We start from the raw sequence: 25,676 nt of genomic DNA on the forward strand, positions 1-25,676 counted from the left end.
AGGTTGAGTCTTGAAAAAATCCGAAGAGTGCAAAAAGATAGCGCATTTATAGAGAGTGAGGACAATGTGGAGAGAGAGAAAGAATTTACTCCTTTAGTCTTGATATTAGTCATACAAGAGGTTCAAGGACAAAGTGCAAACTTTTGACTAATGAGGTCAGTTATAGCTAGACATCCATATTTTGTGGAGAATACATTGAACATACAAGGGTGAGGTGTTCATTGATCTTTGAAGAAATCGGAAAGGAGTTACCGAAAAAATTTAGAAAGAGAAGGGAAAAGACACCCAAAACCTACAGTGTGTAAGGTGCACCATGTGTGTTCTTCAACAGAAAAGGAAAATACATGAAGAAAAATATAATACCTAAGTTCAGTTTCTTAATAACATTCAGTTGGAATCTCAAAAATGCATCGTAGTGGGTATATACAAAAGTAGATTCCTTAAATATTTCAATCTGTAAGGAAAATTATAATTTTTCAATACAATATTGTAAAAGAATGAGCATGTTTTGCATTTCCAATTGAAAAATCTTCATAATAACCATATTTTGAGATATATAAAACAGTTTCAAACATTACTAGGTATGTATGAAAGGACCAATGTCAAACTTTGCTAGGTATATCAATGTAAGCAAGTGTTTCAGATGATTCATCATTTGACAAAATTTGGCCTACTATTGTTCAACATTCTTTTCCATAACAATTTGAAGATGGTACATAGCATTGGTTACACTCGTCTTGTACTCAGTAAGAGCGATTATCATTAAATATCCTTATTTTTTAATTTTATCGGGATTTTTTCGCATGTGTTATTTAGGAGGGAGAGGGCACTGTGTTCCCTTTTGGTTTTATTGAAATGGAACTGTTTCGTATGAACCGCGTTTCACGCTTGGATGTCTTTGGGAGATGCATATTTACTTTTTTACATACAGATCATATATTATTTGGAAGGAAAAAGTGGTGGGAAACGCTACTTTATAAGTTGAATGTTACTGTTTGTCAGAAGCGCGATAACCTCAAAAACGCTCGTTTTAGGGTGGCGGGTAGGTACATGGAACAACACAGAGAGGCAGAATGACGCAGAGGATTAAGAGTTATTGAGTTAAATGGCGAGCACGTTTATATAAAAGGGCAGCTATGCTGAGAAGCCAGATAGAATACGGCCCAAATAAGGTGTATACGGCCCATTGAGGTTTGATTTATTGAAAGGTCTTAAAACCGTGCCATGTTTTCCGTGAGAAATGTTACAGAGCCTAATACTAATTGGGTTTATTGCAAGCTAATTGTTCTAGGCGTTTGCCAAAGAAGAAGGCTCTATTATATTACACCTCAGAATCCCAGGATATTTATATCTATCCATATATATATGTATTTGCTATCGGTCCTTAAATCCAGGGCTGCCTTGTAAATACAATGCTGTTGTCATACCTCCCTCTTCCTTTTTAGCAAAACTCTCGCTAATTGCGTTTTTTTGTTGAATCCTAACATCTGTGCTGAAGTAGACTTAAACATGTTTAATTTGCAAGGTGGATTGATATGTTAAGTCCACAGTCTTATATTAATAAGCTTTTCACTTGCAAACATAAATTATCGCTGTATTTCTCGCGATATTGGGGGCATATTTACAAGGACAGCGTTAAAATTATCGTTGCTTTAGCGTTAGGAAAGTTTTGTTAAAGCGGCTATAATGGCTTAATAGGATTTTGAGTATTTCTGAGAATTCCAATAGAAGCCCAGGTTTACACCAGAACATGTTAACGCTGTCCTTGATAATATGCCCCCAAGTTTGCTATGGCAGGGCGAGAGCCTCAGCTCTCACTCTTGCATAGCAAACTGCAATGTTGAAAAAATCTTCCGGTAAGATAACAAAGGATTTTGAAGTCCATTATCTCTGTTTTAGTTGTAGTTTGCTGGCGTTAAAGTGGCAAAAATTTTAACACCGCCCTTGTAAATATGCCTCTAAGTTTTGTAATGTCGACAATCCAGTCTCCCATTTAAATATGCATGAAGCATTGTGAATCGTTACGCAACAAGGTCTAATTGTGATTGATAAAGAATTCGAAGAGTTGTGTACTTCTTTTGCTCGTAATGTACATAGGGGCAGATTTACAAGTCCCTTGTGTCACTTTTGCATCACTTTTACCATGGGAAAAATGAGAAGCGAAAGTGGCGCAAGGGGCTTGTAAATCTGCTACACAGTGTTCTGTCTTAGTTTGCTTTCCTGTATGACATGTGGAGGATCCTGGGTAAATATAACAGTTTCTGTACTGCCAGTATCTTTCAACCCTACTCCCAAACTGCTTACTGCCTGTTACCATAGTAACAGATTATGGAACACTGAAGTGAGCACACAGGTTACAAGTTCAGAACACAATGTTGCTAATCCAAACAGTTACTGTGCTGGAGTTTTTAAAATGCTCCATAGGAACCGTTAATCACAGCTACCGACTCTGGTAAAGAGCTGGTAAAGAGTTAGCCTCAGTGGTATAAACATCATTTCTATTTTGAATTGTGTAAAGGCCGGATTCTCAGACCAGATAGGATCAGCTCCTCAGAGCACCTCCAACCCAGCCGGAACGTAACCAACTCCCTCCTCAGGACCCATCCGTCCAGGCACCTGGGTACCTACCTGAGGATGGGGAACTCGCAATATACAAGCTCATATCATCAGAAACACCACTAAATCTATAGGGATTACTAGGAATACTCACTGATTACTAAGGACGTCCATGCCCTACACCACACTCATACCTCATAGTCTCGTGACCACATGGGTCCAGACTAATCTACCCTGGGGCAGTTCTGATTATTTACCAGTACACACTGACCACAGTCAGTGCTCGCTCGGCAAGCTGCAATCCTGCGTGCCTACGCACCAGTATCCTCCCTGGTGTTCTCTCACTCACAGCCCGACCCACAATCCGGCGGATCTACGCACCAGTATCCTCCCTGGTGTTCTCTCACTCACATTCCGATCCACAATCCAGCGGATCTACGCACCAGTATCCCGCCTGGTGTTCTCATTAACGACGCTACACAACGACGATCACTTTCCTATGAATACCCTTGGAAGGAATCTCTCATTGGCTACTAGGGATACAATACTACAATATTATAGATCACAAAACAACTTACCGAATTAGAGGATGTACAATCTATTCTCCACCTCAAGGGGCCCCTCTCTCCCTCATTGCTCAGTCACTACTTACCTGACCGGGAATTACATCCGTTCATGAACACAATGCCTGACTAGAAGAACAGGTTACCCTGATTGAACAAGAATACGAGGCACATGCTGGTTCACTAAGAACGAGGGTATCTTTATTACAATATCAATAAAATGGGAATAGACACATACACAGATTTGCGGGGTCTCTGTAAAGCTTTATTACTATACTATATTCACATGTAACTAACAGGGACTGGCACACCGCTGAAAGAAAAAGGATTAGCAATACAATAGCCTTGGAAATAAAAGACAAGATTAAGGTGTAAGTGTAAAGCAAACTAGTTCAGACTACCTCACCCATTAGAAGGAATGTTTCTCTCTCTCTCTGGTGGAATCAGGGCTCTCTCTCTCCCTCCGTCACCACAGCTTCACTCCTCTGGCTCAACTGCTCCAGCTGGCAGCTTCAACTCCCCCATCTGACTGGTAACTGCTTTTAATGCATTCTGATAAACTGGCAGCTCCAGCTGATAGTTCCAACTTCGTTCATCTGACTGCTCTCTCCAGCTTCAGCAATTATCTGCCTTCTCTCTCCATTCCAGAAAACCAATTGAACTGAACTGTACTCTACAGCTCCAGCAACCATCCTACTTCTCTCTCTTCAAGAACCAAACTGACAACTCCTCCTCTCCTGCACTTCGCTAATATGGAATCCTCTCCCCTCATGGAAATTTCCAACAGAGGGCTGCCTCCCACCGAATTCCTGTGCTAGCTCCAGAGCTCTCCGCGCAACCGCAGTGCGCATCTGCATCTTACGTCTGGGCCCAAGAGACAAACACATTCTTCCGATAAGAACCAGTCCTGGCTGGTTTTCCCCTAGCGGACAACAGCTCAAAAGTAAAACATTACCTTTACCCTGCAAGCATCTCAGTTCTGCAGGGACAGAAAGCAAAATGGAGTCTCTCTAGTTCTGGGCCTTGTAGGCCTGAGAAGGATGTTATAACACTTAGCTCTGTCAAAGTACCTACACAAACCATACCAATATGTAATATAAAGTCAGGACTACAGGATCCACCCTCTACTATAGGTAGGATGATGAAAGGACACATAATTATGTCAAAGCCAATTGGCAATAAATGGATTAGAGTCAAGAATAAGGGATCTATCATCATATTAATCAGCTATCCTCTAGTTTACGCTTCTAGGTCTGGAAAAAGGCTTTAAAAGGACCAACACAAAGCAGGAATTAAGGCCCACATGCATCAAGCACTTTTGCATTTGCAAATGGTGCGATTCCTTAAAATCAGCCGTTTGCGAATGCAAAAGTGCTTTTTGGGATGCATGAAGCATTTTTGAGTAATTCGGTATTTTTACCGAATTCCAAAAATGCGATTGCTTTTAAGGAATTGCAAATTTGCGATTCCTTAAAAGCAATGCATCATTAAAAAAAAAATTGCGATTATTCAAATTGGAAGTGCAAATTACCACGAGGTTCAACCTCGTGGTAATTTGCGAAATTGTTTAAAAATGCTTGAAAATGCATTTTTTAAACTGTCCAGTTACAGACACACATGTCCTTAGGACATGTGTGTGTGAAACATGCACTTTCAATTACATTTCAGGGGTGCAGGGGGGGGTCCTTTGGACCCCCCCCCGCACCCATGAAATTTTCTAAGTGCCACTCGCAATTTGCTACTGCCTTCCAATTGACTACATTGATTCCTATGGGCCTCTAGGCCCATAGGAATCAATGTAATGCCATTCCTTAATTGCACTTCGCAATTAAGGAATCGCAATTTCCGAAAATTAAGAAATCCTAAAAACTTTTAGGATTTCTTGATGCATAGCATTTTGCATTTCCTAAATAGCGATTCCTTAATTTTCGCTATTTAAGAAATGCAAAATCCTAGATTGATGCATGTGGGGGACAAATTCAAGATGTTAGCAAGCTTAAAGTCATCATCACTCTGAAATTGAGCCAAAAACCATGTCAGGACAATTTGTTTAATGTTTTCTAAGCATAAGATTATCAAACTAAATAATAGTGAAATGTTGTCAGAAAAAGAAGATGCATATACTATTTTTTATTAACTTTTATTAAAACAACAATAAAGAACTAGAAACGAAAATTTAAGATAACAATATAATAAACAAAATGTGGAATGGACTCCAATAGAAGGAGGGTAGGTAACCTGCAAAACAAAAATGAAAATAAGTGTTTAAAATTAGATCAATGTGACTGAATAAGGTCAAAGATCACAAATTAAGGTAACAGTAGGCAATATTTGTTAATTTTCACGTCTGTACGGAAGTGCCTACTGGGTCAGAATTACTGTATGGACCAACAGGTCTTTAAAATGATTCAGAAATGAGACACAATTAGGTGAGAGATCACGTCAGTATGCAGGACAATATTCTTTATTTTGAATGCATTTGATCAGAGGCATTGTGTATCTAGGTCGCTCTGCTTACCTTGTGTGAACACTCAGGCGAACAGAGTTCTTAACTTGAACTCTGATTTAGTTCTACACTGCAAACTGTAATAAATTCAGCCTTGAAGAGAAAGCGAAACAATGTGAGAGAGAGTGAGAGAGAGAAAGAGAGAAACAACTACTTTAAAAGTTTGAGAGCGAGAAAGTAATAGATGGAGCAGTTCAATACAAAATCTTTATTCGAATTTTTGCAAATTCATAAAAGCAGTACAAACAATCCCAAGTCAAACAGTAATTAAAAACAACAGTGTTAAAAATCAATTATCAATATAGTTCTCAGATTTACTAAGGGTTCTCCATTGTTTTTCGGACATGGGTAATAACTCTTAGATAAGTGCTAGTGCCGAATATCAGCTCTTCATTGTTCAAAGATAACAACATCAAATTTGATTCCTCCAAGGAAAGTGGTCTGTGCTTTTTAAAATACGGTGCTCAGTTTGCGGGCTCATGTCGTCACATGGGCACAAATTATTTCCAGATTTTAAAAAGGAGTAACCTAATGGAAAACATAATAAAAATCTGACAGTCCCTGCCCTGAGGCGGAAAAGTAAAGATCTTTCGCAATTTGTCATCAGCAGCTTGAGGTACAATGGGATTGGTTGTATGTACAGATATTTGTTCACATAAGCCTGGATTGTTGGTTTCATTAATTCCCTTGCCAATCTTTCTTCTCTATAAAGTGCGTACAGTGCAAATTTTAAATAATTTATATCTTTAGGGTTGATTTTACTAGGGTCGATGAAAAGGTGCACTTTGCCTACGCTACTCAATTTTTTAAACACTCCAGAGATCCAAGGAATTAAAATCCCTTTTTCACAATAAAGACAGTCTCCTATGATGTCCTGGGTTAGGCCAGCCATGTTATTCTTCCAAATAGCGAGCCAGAACATTGCCGGCCTGGAGGCAATACAATCTGATATATAATGCAAGTTCAGTTCGCAGTGGCAATTGTATTCCGAGGAGGAAATGGGTGCTCTGAGGATTTTTCTGCAGAAGCGATTTTCCTCTGCCTGGATGCTCGGTGTTTTCCCCAGACCCCAGATCTCTGCCCCATAAGTAGCTACTGGTACACATTGTGATTTAAAAAAATATTTAAAATGGCTTTTATGGCATCTACTTTCTTAGGCCGTGGAAGGCTGAGAATAGAGTTAATGGATTTTGAGAACTTGCTCGCAGCGTGGACCAAATGTCCACTCCACGAGCCGCTCGCAGCAAAAACCATTCCTAGGTAGGAAAGGTGTTGGGAGAATAAAGTTTGTCAGCGCCCACTGAGATAACACTTAATTGTCTCTTACCCGGGTCACAGGACATAATAAAAGATTTTTAAAAATTTACTTTAAGATCAAGCTTTTCCATATATTGGACAAAGTCTTTTACCAGGCTGCGCAGGGCGTTCGGGGTTAGACCCATGAGCACCGCATCATCTGCGTAAAGCAGAGTCGGTAGCAATCTTCCCCTTATTTTCGGGACATCTGTGGTTATCAATTTTAAGGATTTATTTAGTCCATTTATATAAATAATAAATAACAGGGGTGCTAAAACGCACCCCTGCCTGACTCCTCTTTCTACTTTTAAGGGTTCTGACACTTCCCCCCATCCCCATCCTTACTTGTGCCCTTGTGTCAGTGTGCAAATACGCAAGAAAATAAACAAGTGGTTCATCTAGACCATATTCCAGGAGAATTGTCCACAATTTGGACCTATTTACTAGGTCAAATGCGGATGATAAGTCCATAAATCCTAGATAGATTGGTGCAGACCAAGCAATGGTATATTAACCAATCACTAGATTTAAATTTAAACACTGCTCAGTTGTTCCAACCCCACTCCTGAACCCCATTTGGCAGGAGTCTAAGATCCCTGTTTCATCTACCCACTCGTTAATTCTATTATATAATACTCGTCCCAAAATTTTGAGAGTATTATCTAGGAGCGAGATGGGTCTATAGTTTGTTGGGTCTGTTCTCTCTCCTTTTTTATATATAGGCACTATTATGCTTGTGAACCATGTGTCAGGTATTGGCACTAAAGGTAGGCTATTAAATACATTTGTCAGAATGGGTGCCCAAAGTTCAGGTTTCCATTTAATAATGTCTATTGGGAGGCCATCCTGCCCAGGGGCTTTATTGCAGAGGCTTTGTTTAATACCGGCAATAACCTCTCCCAGGCTAATCTCTAAGGGGCGCAAGTCGCCTAATGCGAAATTGTTATTGACGTTTGGTGGTGTTGCATACACTTTAGAGAAGTGGTCTTTCCATTGATGACTAGAAATAGTACAGCTTATTACTGACATTTGTGTACCCATATTACGCATATTTTTTACTGTGTCCCAAAAAGTTGTGCCTTTTTTCCCCGATGCTGAGTCTGATAACTCCTCCCAGCGTTCTGACAGAATAATTGCCTTGCGTTTCCCTATTTCAGCTTCATACCTCTTTCTTGCCTCCCTGACCTTAATTTGACATCTTGTCTTAGCATTCAGTGCATTACGTAGGGCCCTATTTGCAACTGAGCAGTTGTTATCAAACCACTTAGGGTCCGTATTAGTTTTACGATTAGGAACAGTTAAAAGTGTTTTTATGACTGAGCACAGATTAGTAAAATCTGAGATCACCCTTTGGTGATTCCCATCGACTGTTATACATGAGTCTATTAAATTTTGATGTTTAGTTGTGAGTTGATTTGTTATACTACCACTATCCACCTTCCTCCATTTCAATATTAAATTGTTTGTGGCAGGGGTTATATCTCTGTCCCCCCACAGTACTTTTAAATACTGGCGAGGGCCCTAGTCTAACATTCGCAACCAATGTGTTATGATCCCTGAATGCAGTCTCAATAACCTTGGCCATCGTAAGACTGTCAATAAGGTTCGGATGACATAAAAATGTAATCTACAGTTGAGGAATAATCTCTACCTCTAAATGTAGGAACATAATTATCATTAGGGGTTGGGCTTGCATCCATAATGTTAGTTAACATATGATCGTGGATAATCAAATCCAATTCTTTTCCCCTTTTTTCTGCTCGGTCGTTTCGGATATTTACCCCTGGTCGGTCTAGATTAGAGATTTTTGCATTAAAATCCCCAGCTAGAATAATCCTTTTGCTTATGCTATTTTCCAGGGGTTCAGTTATACTACTCAAAATTTTAGAAAGTTCGATGAAATTTGGGTTTGGGATTGAATAGAAGTCGTTATTATAAAAATTAATTATATAAAAGGGGACCTTTGTTTTATATTCGATGATCTGGATATTTGGGCTTTTAGTGGGTATTACCTTGATACTTCCACCTGCAGTAACCCCGATACCAATTAATAGTCCACCCAACGGTCTGCCAAAATCGGGTTTGCCTGCAGTTATGCTGTTGCAGTGAAAACCCTCAATGTGCAGGTTGATGGTGGCCCATGTTTCCTGAAACATAATTATGTCTATGTCGGAAAAAATCTTTAACCAGTTTGGATCAGATAATCTTGGCTCCAGTCCAGCCACATTCCAACTAAGGATTGCGAGGTCAGAATTAGGCTTAGTTGTTATATTAAGTATATTAGGACTGGCGTCTATGGTGCTTTCAATAATTACAGTCCTCTCAAAGGGGGTTTTCCTTGCAGGTAGCAAGCTATCTATACCCTCGCAGCTACTTATTGTTGGTACTTTTGTTTTCTGTTTGTCATTATTTATCCTTGTAAGTGAGGGGAATCCCTCTATTGGTGATACTATTCCATTTATTTCCTTTACAGTCGGGTTGGGAGTCTGATAACCATTAAGCTGCTGAGTATTTCTGCTTTTGTACTTGCTATAGCCACCCTGTTCTTTGTGTGGGTTGATGGTTGGTATCAGTCAGTCAACCATCTCTAGACAGCTGTATCTGTTATAGGTCGGAAGCCCCATAAAATTGTCCATGAGGCCTACATCTCTTCCCATGTTTCCTCCCAAGCTTCCCATGTTCCCTCCCCAGCTTCCCCATTCTTCACCCCAATCTTGGTAGACCGGTCTACTCCAATTCCTGTCATGGCCTGGCCAGACACGCCTCCTGAGGGGATAGAAAAAAGAGAGTCGTTTTGTTTCTATGTGTTTGTAGGAGCCTTGTGTGTTCCAGGAGCATATGTAGCCTACAGTGCGAGGGTCCTCAAAATTGATTACAACACAGTCACCCTGGGTAGTTGTGCGCTCTTTTCCTATCCAGGGTACTCAACGTACTGTTAGAATCCTACTTGTGCAGTGTAAGGGTAGCGGTCGATTGACATTGAGCCAATGTTTTACTTCATTTTTTAGGGAACAACTAGTTTCAGCATTGTGATCTGCCACCTCTGGGACCCCAGTCATGACTACTACCAATGAGCTTGCCTCTGGGGGGAGGTGAACCCTGCGTCTATGCTCTTTTTCTCCCTTCTTCTGGTCCTTATCGGGGGGCATAGGAGTTGACTTGGGTTGACTTTCTGTTTGTTTAGTGGGTTGGGGAGGTACAGAATCATTTATCGGTTTGACTGAATTTTTATTTGCTTGGGCTGCTAGTGTCCTTGTTGTTACAGTAGTACTCAACACTTGTGCTGTCGTCTTCTTAGGCCCTGGGTCTACAGTGTTGTTATTTCCAGTTTTAGTTTTAGTCCTGCCCGTTAGAGAGGGCCCAGGGTTAGATGTATTCGTGGCGGTCTTAGAAATAATTTTGGATGAGGCATGCAGCCCTGCTAGTTGTTTCTCTATATTTAAGAGTCTGGTCTCTATTGGGGAAAAATAAGATCTAAAGAGTTCCCCGATTTTGACTAGCAGACTGCTAGTTGCTTCACAGCAATTATGCGTATCCCCCCTACTACCATGGTCTCTATACTTCCTAATTCCAAATCCTCGTTAGTCTCATCAGGAGTTAATCTACTGTTCCCATTTTTTAATTGGTGATCTTTTACTTTGCTAGGCTTTTTCTTCGGTGCATTCTTCTCTTTGGCCAATATCACCTTAGCTTGTTTCTTTTGCTTTGGTATAGCACCCTCCCTCTTACCCCATGACTGTCTATTCCTTACTTCATCTGGTGTGTGATTAATGAGTAAATCAGGTGATTTTTCTAATGCCAGACTTATTTGGGAATCTGATGAGAGTTGGGATGCAGACAGGTCAACTATATTTGGCAGACTGAGCGTTTCTATCCTAACATCATTTAAGGGACCAGCATCCTGGGTTTGTACTGGGGTTCTAGCTAGGGCAAGGAGTCCCAAGGATGAGCGCCTAGCTAGTTGTGAGTCTTGGGATACTCTGCGTTCAAGGAGAATGATGCCCTGATCTATAGCTTCATTCGCCCTTGTTATAAAATTATCCAAAGGCCCAATTATATGTCCTCCTTCCGCCGCGGTTTTACTTCTGCTTCCCCTTGTGGACATATTATTTGGAAGTGTGTGTTCAGCTATTATCAACTGGTACCCTATAGGTAGAATGAAGTGTGCAAACGTCAAGTCTCCAAAGCGGGTACGAAACCACAAACCAAGAAACCAAGAGAGGGGGCCCGGTCCGGTCACAAACGGTCTCTAACGGGCTCAAATGGGCCCCCCCTTGGCCCGGGCTTCGCCCAGCGTCCCACGATGCTGGGGGTTGCCCCTGTTAAGTGTGCCTCCTGGCGCAATGTTCTGGTGTCAGTCCGTTGCGCCGCGCCGCTAGGACTGCTAGGAAGTGTAGTCTCAGCGTGGCTGCGGCGATGCGGTGGGCTGTGTCGCTGAGGCGCTCTGGTGCTATCTGTAGGTGTCCCCACTCCTTCCTGGTTGGCAACGAGTGACTCTCGGCGGTGACGGCAGAGTAAGGTGAGTCTCATGCTCCTTGGCAGGCTGCCCCTGTTAAGTGCGCCTCCTGGCGCGATGGTCTGGCGTCAGTCCGTTGCGCCGCGCCGCTAGGACTGCTGGGAAGTGTAGTCCCAGCGCGGCTGCGGTGATGCTGTGGGCTGTGACGCTGTGGCGCTATCTGTAGGCGTCCCCTCTCCTTCCTGGTTAGCAACGAGTGACTCTTGGCGGTGGCGGCAGAGTAAGGTGAGTCCCCCGCTCCTTGGCGGGCTGCCCCTGTTAAGTGCGCCTCCTGGCGCGATGTTCTGGCCGTCAGTCCGTTGGGCCACGCCGCTAGGACTGCTGGGAAGTGTAGTCCCAGCACGGCTGCGGCGATGCTGTGGGCTGTGGCGCTATCTGTAGGTGTCCCCACTCCTTCATGGTTGGCAACGAGTGACTCTCGGCGGTGGCGGCAGAGTAAGGTGAGCCCCCCGCTCCTTTGCGGGCTGCGCCTGTTAAGTGCGCCTCCTGGCGCGATGTTCTGGCGTCAGTCTGTTGCGCCGTGCCGCTAGGACTGCTGGGAAGTGTAGTCCCAGCGCGGCTGCGGCGATGCTGTGGGCTGTGGCGCTATCTGTAGGTGTCCCCACTCCTTCCTGGTTGGCAACGAGTGACTTTCGGCGGTTGCGGCAGAGTAAGGTGAGTCCCCCGCTCCTTGGCGGGCTGCCCTGTTAAGTGCGCCTCCTGGCGCGATGTTCTGGCGTCAGTCCGTTGCGTCGCGCCGCTCGGAAGTGTAGTCCCAGCGCGGCTGCGGCGATGCTGTGGGTTGTGGCGCTGTGGCACTATCTGTAGGTGTCCCCACTCCTTCCTGGTTGGCAACAAGTGACTCTCGGCGGTGGCGGCAGAGTAAGGTGAGCAGTTAATACTGGAGAAAATCTACGTAGCTCACCTTTTTGCCTCTGTTGAGTGTCCAAGCATGTGTCGGTTTATAGTGCACCCTCAAGTTTAGTGATCTGAAACATAGTATAGAGTTAGTAATAGCAGAGTACATATAACTGCACAAGTATATTTCTGATTTATGTCTTTGCACACTCAGGATACTGTACTTCTACTGCAAGGAGGTGTCTCTGCACTCTTTATCTCCCAAAGTACTATACCCCTTGCACTCCCACTGCATAGCGGTGAGTTCTCATTACAGCGTACCCAAACTGTTGCACCTCATTGACTGTATCAACGTGTAGTGGTTTTTGTTTTTATTTTTATTTTTATTTATTTCAGTGGGGAAAACTCTCTCTTATACAGTGGAAAGATGAGAGTATGTGTTTGCTTTTTAATATACCCCTCATACACTAAAAAAAATCCAATAGTGTCATGCTTCATCATGGGGGTCTTACCGTCCCTCTACGGGGCGGGGCGTGGATCTAATAGCTCAAACTCAAGCAGAAATAAAAGCCCAAGATATCAAGGCCCGCGAAGAAATTTACGCCGCCCCAACTACCGTGGCACAAGAGGCTGGAACACCTATCAGCAACCTATGATGTACCCTCCACAACAATATGGCCCACCGCTTTTCCAACATCCTCATGGATCTTTCCCACAATGGGGATACCAACAGCAAGATTTCAGCTACTTTGACCAACTGGCTCCTTTTTTAGGATCGCACCAAGGACGGAACAAGGGGAGGAACCGGAGGGGGTCCACTGTACATTGGAACACCGGAGAGGAAGAAACCCCGAGGGTGTCAACAAGAAGCATGACGGGCGCACTGAGGACCCAGAAATGAGTCTAGTGGTCAATCTGACCAACACTGAATTGACTGAACCTCAAAAGAAGTATTGGAAAAAGGCTTGGGATACGTCCCCACTGCCAATATGGATAAATTCCATCTCTGCAAGGAGGTTCAAGAATTTATAAGACAACTAAAACTCCAGGTCTTTTTCAAAGACAAAGAGGATAACAGTGAACAAGGCGATACCGGCCTAAAACCTAAATCTACATTTACCCCAATGGACAACACTCTTCCCACCGAACTTCTCACCTTCGAGAAAGCGGTAATGAAGGACCTTGATGACCTCGACCCATGAGACAGAAAAATCTTCCAGAACATCTCCAAGGAAGAAAGACAAGCATTGCGGGAATTAAGTAACAACCCAAATATCGTAATAAAACCAGCAGACAAGGGGGGAGCCATCGTGATACAGAGTAAAGAACAATATGACAGGGAAGGCACCAGACTGTTACAAGACCAACGCAATTAAACGGTCCTCTGCAATGACCCCACCGAGAATATAACCATCAAGATCAAAACAATGGTGGAGGAAGCTTTGACCCATAATTGGATCACCAAAGAGGAAGGAGATTTCCTGTGTCAGAAAAAAACAAAAACCCCATACCTGTACACCTTACCGAAGATCCATAAAAACCTACAGAACCCCCCGGGGCGACCGATCGTCTCAGGGATTGGGTCGGTACTAGAACCTGTATCCAGGTTTTCGGACGCCTTCCTCAGACCCATTGTCCAAAGAACATCTACCTATTTAAAGGATACGAAGGATGTGTTGAACCTACTTGAAGAATTGACATTTGAGCCGAACACACAGCTTTTAATCAGCTGCGACGTAGAGAGCCTTTATACTAGCCTGCCCCACAACGAGACTCTTGCGATAATTGAAGATGTATTATTTGAAGACGATTGGGACTACCAAACCCCACGGAATGTGGTCACAGAGTGTTGCTCTCTGGCATTGAAAGAGAACTTCTTTGAGCATAATGGCACCCTCTACCTCCAAAAACACGGGACCAGCATGAGGAGCACATTTGCTCCCAGCATAGCTGGTCTCTATGTGCACCAACTGTAGGTCACAAAGATACTAAACCTCAGGAACCTTTTCAGACCAAACATCAGGGTTTGGAAAAGATACATCGATGATATCCTTATCATCTGGGATGGAGATGAAAGGACCGCAAAACAGTTCCTAACCTGGTTAAACTTCCAAGACAAATTTCTAAAATTCACCAGCGTCACCTCCAACAGCAACCTTGTATTTCTGGATTTAAACATCTTTCCAAAAAATGGCAGACTGATGACAACAACCCATTTCAAGAGTACTTCTAAAAAATGTTTGCTCATGTATCAGAGCTTCCACCCGAAACATTTACGGGACAATCTACCATATGGCCAGTTCCTGCGCCTTCGCAGGAATTGTACAGAAATTGATAATTTCAAACAACAGTAAAAAGACCTGCGAAAGAAATTGGAAACCCGGAGGTACCCTAGCAGAATCATAGATCAGGCTTATAAGAGGGCAAGAAACAGTTGCAGAGAAAGCCTCCTTGAAGAAAAGACACAAAAGGAGGAAGAACGTAGACCCATCTGTGTCACCACGTACAACACAAGCTCAGATCAGGTGACTAAAATCATCACAAAAAATTGGAAGATTCTAAATAGTGGTGGTTTAGAGATACCAAAACCTATTTTCTCCCACAAGAAAGCGCAAAGTGTCAAAGAAATTCTGGTGCATACCAGACCAAAAACAGAAAGAATCAACCTATCAAGAAATCCCAATTTTGTACAAGGACACTATCCATGTGGAGGATGCAAGGTGTGTTGCCTAACCAAAAAGAGCAAGACACTTACTTTCAACAATGGAACGAAATGGGAACAGAGAGGCTTCAGTAACTGCAACAGTCTTAATGTTGTATATTTGATCACCTGCCCGTGCAAATTTGAATATGTTGGCATGACTAGCAGGGCTGTGAAGATCAGAATAGGCGAACACAAGAGTACCATAAAATGCAAAAAAACCAGCACAAAACTAACCAACCATTTTTTAGAGAAGGGTCACAGACCTAAGGACATCTCTTGGACTGTCATAGAGCAGGTGGATAATGAGAATTACCTTCTCGAAAAAGAACAAAGGTATGTTTTCCGAATTAAATCCAACAAGAATGGTCTGAACGATGAAATACCATGGGGCCAATTATGATCAAGGTTACAATCATCCACCAGTAAGTCTGACAATCAGAGTCCCCAGTGACTCCACTTGCCTGTGCCAAATGTCCTCCCTGCACCAAAATCATGTGTAACACCAAGCGCCACAATCCACTAATGTTTGCTTTGCCACCCGCAATTGCCCATAATGTGAGTGATCCCTCAACGTTGACTTGACAAATAACAACACCATCCTCTTGGTCTCTTCAGAGAATGATAGTTATATGTGGGACACCAGCGTCATCACCAGTGCCTCATTTGCAACTCCGGTATAATGTAATTTTATTTAGCCCTTTGACACAGATAAACTATTTTTTATTTCCATTCCGATATTCCACATCACGAAACTTGCAAGGCCACCAGCCGGCACGAACATACCAATGCCTTTTATTGAAATAACCCACTGACTCTGCAATACAATGCTTCCATCTATCAAAGGCCGTCTTTCAATTTTCTTTTTCTAATTTTTCCTTTATCCCTCTGAAAAATCGAAAGAAAACTAGTCGCATTTACTGACTTTGCGATATAACCCTTTCATCTATCAAGTCCCGTTTTCCATTAATAGGTCTGTGATAATATCCTACTATTTTCCCTTTGGCCCTTGAAGCAACAATTACTTTACAGGTTTGCTAATGTGAAAGAAGAAAGACTTCCGGGAACCAAGTTCCCGTTCGGCCGTTGTTCCATTGAAGGCGGCCATCTTGAGTTAGCGGTTCAGCTTCTCGTTGACACGAGACACACCGGATGACAACACGATCTGTTTGTTTTAAATAACCGCGAACAGCGAGATGGCAGTAACCCACGGAGCGGCACAAGGGTAGGAATGAGGCATTGAACTTGGGCGGTATATGTAAGTAATAAGACTCTGACCACGAGTCTCTAATAATTTTGGTCTTGGTGGCGACAGATTAATTACGTAGAGATCGGGGATTTACGAAAGGGTGCGGTTTTCTTTTACAGACCACCGAAAGAAAAATCCTTTGTCTGCCGACTCATGGGGCATGAAACTTGTGTCTAATGAGTATGTATTAACATCTTTACTTTGGCCAGGGATAGATTTACGCAGAAACACAGATGTACATATATATTTTTTAACTGAGAGTGTATTTGGTCTCCTCGGACCCTTCCCTTTTTAAAGATGCCACCTGTTTGCAATGAGTGACGTGTGTGTGTGTATTTGGAGTTGACATAGCCTTCATATCAATGAAGCTAACGACCTGAAGAATCAGGGGAGTGACATCTTTCCATCCCTTCACATATGAAGCCTGTAATGCGTGCTTCCTATGTGTAATTTTGCCAACATATATTTTTTCGGGATCCTAAATGATGTACATAAGTATCCTAAACATGCAGTGATTTATTGTGCTTTGTTTCTTTTTCCACTTTCTTTTACAGAGACCGCAATAGGTCAATATTTTTGACTAAATTATGAGAAAACTATTACGTTTTCAATGGGGCCAGCTCATACCCCACAGTCCAAACTAGCTGCCTATTTTTGCTGCCAGTTTGTAGAACAATAGGCTTACCAATTTACAACCGAGCATTTTCCAGTAGGGACCATTAGAAGGTCCTGATGAGGGGACTTCCTACGAAACATGTTCACCAGGTAGCTAGCTAATTGCTCTACCACAAACCCCCTTCCTAATATTCCCAGCCAGAGAAGTGAATAAATAATTTTTTTCTACTAGCCAGGGAATTTTTAAATCTTTTTATTTTTTTCACTTTCACTAGTTAGGTCCCTACACTTCACTGACACTTTTGCACCAACACATAGCCTTTGTCACTAATATCTAGTGATCCCGCGTAGTCCGCTAGTCGCAGCACGCCCCGCCCCGTAGAGGGACGGGAAGACCCCCATGATGAAGCATGACACTATTGGATTTTTTTTGTGTGTGAGGGGTATTTTAAAAAGCACACAAATGCTCTCATCTTTCCACTGTATAAGAGAGAGTTTTCCCCACCGAAATAAATAAAAATAAAAATAAAAACAAAAACCACTACACCTTGATAGAATCTCTTTGTTTATACAAGATTTTTTAGGAGGGTGATTCTATCACTGCCTCTATTCCTCCCCTTTTGTTTTGGAAGCACCTCATTGACTCCCAGAGTCCAGAGGTGAGTGCCTTTTCTTGCGCAGGGGCAGATTTACAAGCTCCTTGTGCCACTTTTGCATCACTTTTCCCATGCTAAAAAAGAAGCAAAAGTGGCGCAAGGGGCTTGTAAATCTGACTGATGCAACCTATCCATTCTCACTCCGGAGGTAGTTGTACATTCCTACGCAGTCAAGCAGCTGCACACTACCCACTATCTCCGCCCACAGGTGACTTCATGTCGCTTCCGAAACAAGCTTCTTTGCTCAGCTTGTGCTATTGGCATGATTCAAAGAGGATGGACCACGTGTTGAAGCAGCCTTCTCAGACGTTGTTACGATGGGCACGCATCATCGCAGAATCCTCGAACGTTGAGCTTTGGAGGTGTTGGGGGGACGCCAATTGGTGAAACACAACCTGTAAGATAAAAAGGAAGTTAACATTGTGCGTCATTTCTTTATCAAAGGAGAGAGAAAGTGAAAGAGTGACTGAAAAGAATATTCGCAGATTATCTTTCTGTCACCAGTGTGTCTTTCACCACGTGCCGGGACATAATGCAGCCTGAAGCTTTACATCTAAAAGAAAGTAAAAGAAAGAAGTTGTGATTGGTAATTGTTACTATCTTAACGTGGAGTAGAATTACATCGCCCTTTCACAGACCTTCCCTCCCACATTTAAAAAACAACTATTTGAACAGCTCCAATTTGTTTAATAGGCTTACATTTATGGGCAGCTAGCTTACCTGTTGCGCGTTGCTGCAATCTCAGAAGAAAGGAAATTCAAGGGAACTCCTTATGATAACAATAAATTTACATTGTGTCATTGTTATTGAAATTTATTCATTTTATTTTTTAACAGTGTGGCTTGAGCAGTGTGTCCCCGATTGGCTTCCAATCTTGATTCTGGTTGCTTGTTCGTTTGAGAAGAATGGGCTTGAGCAGTGTGTACTCGATCGGCTTCCAAACTTGATTCTCGTTGCACGTTCATTTGAGAATTACGGGCTTGAGCAGTTTGTATTCGAACAGCTTCTAATTTGCTTCCCATTGCTCGTCTGTATCTGAACCTCGTAATGCCTTTTTCTTTTGTGCTTCTGATGTATATTGACCAATCAATTTCCGTTTGGGGGTCATAACTGTCGATGATGCTTTCAAATTTGCTGTCTGTTTCAGTATTCAAAAGATTATGAGGGCCCTGCAGGGCCAAATAAAAATAAAATTGACAGAAACCTTTGCGGGAGTGTACTCAACAACTTCCCAAAGTTTCATGGCGATCTGATGAATGGTGTGATAAAGAATAAAGGACAGACAGACATACTTTTGTTTTTATATATATAGACTAGCTTACCCGTCACACATTGCTGCGATCTCAGAAGAAAGGAAATGTAAGGAAACTTGTTATGATAACATTCAATTTACATTGTGTCATTTTAATTGAAACCTATTCATTTTAATATGGAAAACATTTTAAAGTGTTGTTTTATTTCTGTTTATTTATTCTAGTGCTTGTGGATACACAGTATTTTTTGTTTTTCCGTCAGGTGCATACACAAATAAATCAGAAGGTTTTCCGACGCGTGAGCTGGCCACATACAGTTGTCCATGTGAGAAGCACGGATTCTCCAAATCTAGTCCACACTTGCAAAGATTATCCTTGTGCTTTGTTGATGGTCTTGCAAAAGCAAGTCGCACCGTAAACTGTAAATGTTCAGTATTGGAAAGATTATGAGGGCCCCGTGGGGCCGATATTTAACAAATGTTTCTTTTTTTTCTTGCCAGAAACCTTCGCGGGAGTGTACTCAACAACTTCCCAAAGTTTCATGCCGATTGGATGACTGGTGTAGTAATGCATAAAGAACAAACAGACAGACATACTTTTATATATATAGATTACTATAGTAGTGGTGTTTTTTATCCGGTTGTGGAGCAAGTGGTGTGCAGTGATATACGTGGCTTCAATCATAACGAGCGACTGAAATTTTACCGACTTTCAAAACTTTTCTGCTATTGGAAAGAAATATACAAATGCAATTAGATACGGTATATATGACTGCGTACGCCTAAATCGCTGCGTCACCTTTTTGGATCCAGTCTGCTGCACCCCATATACTCCCTTTGCTGCGCACCCAGGCCTGACTGCTCACCTTTTCGTGGACAGGGCACCTTCTACATCATGCAGTCTCGCTCTGCCACCAAAAAGTCTCACATATGGTGCTGATTCTTGATATCGCTATGGCAAATGACATACTCTTGCTCCCATCATCATCGCAGGTTGCTCATTTGGTCAGTCCTTTCGGTACCACTAACTCAGTGACCAAAGAGGCCACGCACATAGTGGTGGGCCCCCCTGTTCGGTGGTCAGGGCCTACATGAGGCGACCAAACCACTAGTAAGGGCTATCACAGCGTTTGTGATGGGAGCAACTCTAAAGTGTCATAGAGCACTTGCGCACTGTCTTTTTTATTGGTTGGGTTACGTGTGTAGTGATGTATGTGCTGTATGGGTGTGGTGTGAGTGTATACCAGCCACGAGGGAGTCTGTGTGTGCCGTTCTGACAACTAGACCTGGAAGTAAGAAATCACTACAATGGAAATCTGGGCCATGTGCGTACCAATTTTGTGTTTTCCTGGAAGCGTAAGCGGAGTGGGCTGGACTGACGTATGCCAGTAATGTGCGAGGCTGTGAATGATGACTCTGGAGCTATGGGCGTGGTTCCGTTGTGAGCTATAGGAAAAGTCTACTGATTTAGGTGTTCTTGTTGTAGTGCTGCCGTCACCCGGGTCTTACACGCAAAAGTGTCATTATGTCTGTAAAGTCCCACAATATGGCTAACATGGAAGGTACAGGATATCACTGACCCTATATTCATCCATAGCTGCACACATAAAATATGGTGGTCATGACGCATTTCTGTGAATATGAATGTTTGTTGTACATTCAGTGGAGTGTTTTAGCTGTAGTAATACAGGGCTGTAAAAGGCTAGGCTGCAGTTTTTGGCACTTGAAGGACAGATAATATATATACGTATGTGGTCATTCAGGTATGCTGTCGAACTTGGTGCTGGAAATCATAGTTCGAGGCTTGGAGTCACATCCACATCCTGTTATTGTAGAGTAATGACATAATCAACACTTGCCTGATAATGTACTGTAAATACAGTGGTGATGCAAATTGTTGATATAGTTTTAGGTTGACTTTGCGCTATATAAATATGCTAAAAAAAAGAAAGAGTGCACATATATAAATTGACTATACAGTTTCGTTGCAGTATTGTAATGATCCACTTTGTACGTTTGTATTTGTTAGAATGAGCTAGAGAAAGTTATATAATCAACGTTTTTGTTGTTGGCAGATTTAAGATGGTTGCATACACTGTTTACACCACAATGTAATGTGGTAGGGCGCAGGAGCAGAATTTTTCAAACAATATAAATACACAGAAACAGATAGATAGTTGAAGTGGGTACGGGCACATGTGCTGGACTCCATTTTATTACGTTGCTGTTTGTAACAAGTAGAATAGTAATCATGATATCATACACAGATATTCAATCATAAACGGTTTATGACTTCTGCTGTACAAAGGTGGGAGCACTATATGTGAAATAATACAATGAAGATTCTATTGTAAAGGGTTCATGAGTTGTGGAGCACTAAGGTAGGATCGGTTGGTGTGGAGCCTGCGATGATGCGTGGTTCAGGCATAATGCACTGGTAAAAATGTCTTTCGACAACTGAATTTGGCTTAATAAGGCCACGTGGTGATTATTTATGGTGCACTGAGTTAGTGGTATGGCTGGTACTCAGTGTGTGCTCACTCTGCAATGATGCGTGGTTCAAGCGGTCTGTACTCCATACATTGGATGTTGCATACTAGACTGCATGATGGTTATCAATTGCTCTGCAAACTAGGTCTACTGATTTCTCCCCATAACAAATTGAATGATGGCATTTCACGCAGTGCATTCTAACTTCATCAAAATGGGGACGTATGTCTGGTGGCGATGTTGAAGGTGATTCCCCAGAGGTACTTGGTATTGCTGGTGGTGGAGGTACATTTTGGCGCTGTGTTCTACATTCTTTGTGAACATAGTTCACAGGATGCAGGGATTAAAGGTGCTTGCGCATACTAGCAGTGGCACAAGAGTATTTTTTGTCTGTGCCTTAAAAAAATCAAGGCTAAATTCCCTACTGTCTGTAGTGTAGATACAAAGCTGAATTCAAGTTGTGAACCCTACTGTCCGCAGTGTACATCAAAGTCTCTAGACAGCACAGTTATAGAAGAATGCTCTTTTTACTTATTTTAACAAAATCTGAATACATACTGTATAATTATCTCTGCATTAAGTAAATCAAGGCTGAATTCCCTGTCTATAGTGTAGATCAGAGCTTTCCAAACTCTGTGTCCCGACACAGTAGTGTGACGCCTGCAAGTGGTGGCTGTGTCGCAGGATGAGGCACTTAACACATAATTGCTAATTAGGAGGCATTCCTTTGAAAGAGTGTCTCGGAGTCAGCCACGTGATTCAGAAAAGGGGGTTGGTGATGAACAGAGTGTCTGAATTAAGCAGACCACTCTTACCCAGTCCAAAGATCAGGGCTTGATCCATCACCGTTTTTTAGCTCACTGCACCATCCCAGCTCAGAACCTGGCTATATGCAAATTAGTCTGACCCTGGCCCAGTGCATCATGGGAACAGGGCAGACCAAACTACCAAGCCAATTCTTATACTGGGAAGGAAACAAGCTACCGGGGACCGGTTTCTGGCATTTCAGCCGTCTTCGGCCCGGCTTGCTTAAATCCTGATGGTGCAATGAGCAAGGGACTCACATCTGAGTATACCCTTCCACGCTTATGGTGGACAAAAATGATTCAGAAAAGGGGGTTGGTGATGAACAGAGTGTCTGAATGAAGCAGACCACTCTTACCCAGTCCAAAGATCAGAGCTTGATCCATCACCGTTTTTTAGCTCACTGCACCATCCCAGCTCAGAACCTGGCTATATGCAAATTAGTCTGACCCTGGCCCAGTGCATCATGGGAACAGGGCAGACCAAACTACCAAGCCAATTCTTATACTGGGAAGGAAACAAGCTACCGGGGACCACAGCACAGCAGCAGCAACTCCGAGACGCTCTGCTCTAGGGGGGCCGGGAGATTCACAACAAAGCCCCATTAACAAGTAAATGGTCATTTAAAGACGGCTTTAACTTCTCAAAAACGCGAGATCCTTAGATTTTTTTTATTTATCTGTTCCCTCAATGTTTAAATTGTAAAGTACTGACATCTGAAAGGAGAGTGCACAGTAGCCAAACGATGCAAACATGTCCCAAATTTACGAACTTACTGAAAAGCAAAAATAAAAAAAACACTCTGTCAATAAATGTGGGCCAATTTAAAAACTGCCTGTCTGTCCTTGGTAAGAGAAATGCATTGCTGGCTCGGCATTTACTCAATTTCCTCAGTCAAATTTCTATGTAAAAATTGCTTCTTTCTATAACGTGCGGCGCATTTAATTCTATGTTCCTCACTGGTCCATTTCGTATTTAAACTAGGAAGAATATTTTTTTAATGTGATCTTTTGTTCCGTTCCTACTTTATAAATATAAAGTAAAGCAGTCTGCAGAGGCGAGGCAGCACTGAGAGCTGTGCTCACAGATTGGTGTCACCCCCCACTGATGGTGTCACCCGGTGCGCACCCTCCCCCCCCCGCACCCCCCTAGTGACGCCTAAAAGACCTGCGTGCCCGGGAGGCTGGGGTGAGGTGCCAGAGGGTGACAGACAGAGGGAGGGAGACAGTGAGATAGAGGAAGGAAGACAGGGAGAGAGAGGGAAAATAGAGAGAGGGAGACAGAGGTACGGATACAGAGGATTGAGACAGAGGGAAGAATACAGAGAGAAGGATACAGGGGGACAGAGAGGGAGACAGAGAGAGGGAGATAGAGGGAGGGAGACAGAGGGATGGATACAGAGGGATTGAGACAGAGGGAAGGATACAGAGAGAAGGATATAGAGAGAAGGATACAGAGAGAAGGATACTGAGAGGGAGACAGAGAGGGAGACAGACAGAGGGAGCGAGATAGAGAGAGGGAGATAGAGAGAGAAGGATATATATAGAGAGAGAGAGGGAAATCGATGGAGAGAGGGATATGGAGAGAGAGAGGGAAATGGAGAGGGAGAGGGAAATGGAGAGAGAGGGCGATGGAGAGAGAGAGGGAGATGGAGAGAGAGAGAGAGGGAGATGGAGAGAGAGAGAGGGATCTGGAGAGAGAGATGGAGAGAGAGAGGGAGAGAGAGAGAGGGAGGGAGAAACAGACAGATAGAGATGCAGACAGAGACGGGGACAGACAGAGATGCAGAGACGGGGACAGACAGAGATGCAGATAGAGGGGGACAGACAGAGACAGACAGACAGAGACAGACAGACAGACAGACAGAGACAGACAGACAGAGGGGGAGAGAGACAGACAGGGAGAGAGACAGACAGAGGGAGAGAGACAGACACAGACAGACAGACAGACAGACACAGACAGACAGACAGACACAGACAGACAGACAGACAGAGGGAGCTAGACAGACAGACAGACAGAGGGAGATAGACAGACAGACAGACAGAGGGAGATAGACAGAGGGAGATAGACAGACAGAGGGAGAGAGAGGGAGGGTAGGAGACAGACAGAGTGGGAGACAGAGGAAGGGAGACAGAGGGCAACAGACAGCGGGAGGGCGACAAAGGGCAACAGACAGAGGGAGGGAGGGAGACAGAGGAAGCGAGACAGACAGAGGGAGGGAGACAGAGGAAGCGAGACAGACAGAGAGAGACAGAGGGAGGTAGACAGACAGAGAAAGACAGACAGAAAAGACAGAGGGAGAGAGAGGGGGAGGGAGACAGTTACAGAAAGAGAGAGGGCGAGAGAGAGGGAGACAGAAAGAGTGAGTGAGAACCCCCACCCAGCATCACCCTTAGGTAGTTTGGGCTCGTTACGCTACGTTCGCTCGCTACACTGCCTTACTGTGTCCCGCAATTATGCACCTCCAAAAAGTGTGTCCCCAACATAAAAAGTTTGGAAAGCTGTGGTGTAGATGCAAAGCTGAATTCAAGTTAGGGTGGACTGCATTGTCTGTAATCATGATTGAAATGAAAGCTAGAACATGGATAAAATGCATTGTTGAAATATGTATGTTTCAGGGACATTATAATTCAAATTGTGACCTGGGCTGTCCGCAGTGTAGACTCACATTAAGTGTGTCTTTGCACTTGCAGCGTGAATGTTATTTTTCAACTAAATCTATAAGTGATATATAATAAGTTTTTGAAGGAAGCATACTAAAGGGATATTGTATAGGTTTGATAGGTGTTATACTTAGTTTAGTTTGCACTGAGTTAGTGGTACCTGAAACAACAAGTTTCTGTGGAGCCTGTGATGATGCGTGTTCCGGGTAGGCTGTACTGATAGTAATGTTTTTGGTCTTGTGAATTCAGCCTTAGTAACGCCACATGACAGTGATTTTTCGTGCACTGAGTTACTAGTACCTTTGGCGCTTAACGTGTACCTATCCTGCAATGATGCATGGTTGGGGGGGCACAGTAATTGGAGTAATGTGTTTTGTCGATTGGATTCTGCATGAATTCCATTTAAAAGGGACAATATGTCTCACTGTGACATAAAACTGTTCACTCTTCTTTGCTGTGATTTATGGTGCACTGAGTTAGTAGTATCTTTGGCGCTGAGCTTGTACATATCCTGTGATAATCCGTAGTGCAGGGGGGCTGCACTGGGAGCAATGTTTTTCCCTAGTGAATTCTGCCTTAATAAGGCTATGGGGAGATGACTTGTGGTGCAGTGAGTTAGTGGCACTGAAAGAACTCAGCATGTGTGCACCCTGCGATGATTCGTTGTTCGTGGGGGGTCCCAGTGGTATAATGTCTCTTGTCTACTGGAATGCGTCATGTACAATCGCCATTCTACCTGAATAGTAAGCTATCACAATGTAGATCGAAGGCAGTAATCATCACTGACATCAAGAAATTCCTATTGTCATATCTTTTCACAGAATCTGAGGACATAAAGTACAATTATCTCCAAATTAAAAAAATCAAGGCTAAATTTCATGCTGTTCGTAGTATAGATTAAAAGCTGAATTCAAGTTGTGAACCCAGTTTTCTGCACTGTAGATCGAAGGCAGTAGTCAGCAGAGATATCAA

The sequence above is a fragment of the Lissotriton vulgaris genome, chromosome 2_1 (assembly GCF_964263255.1).
Source record: "Lissotriton vulgaris chromosome 2_1, aLisVul1.2, whole genome shotgun sequence".
Classification (NCBI taxonomy): Eukaryota; Metazoa; Chordata; class Amphibia; order Caudata; family Salamandridae; genus Lissotriton; species Lissotriton vulgaris.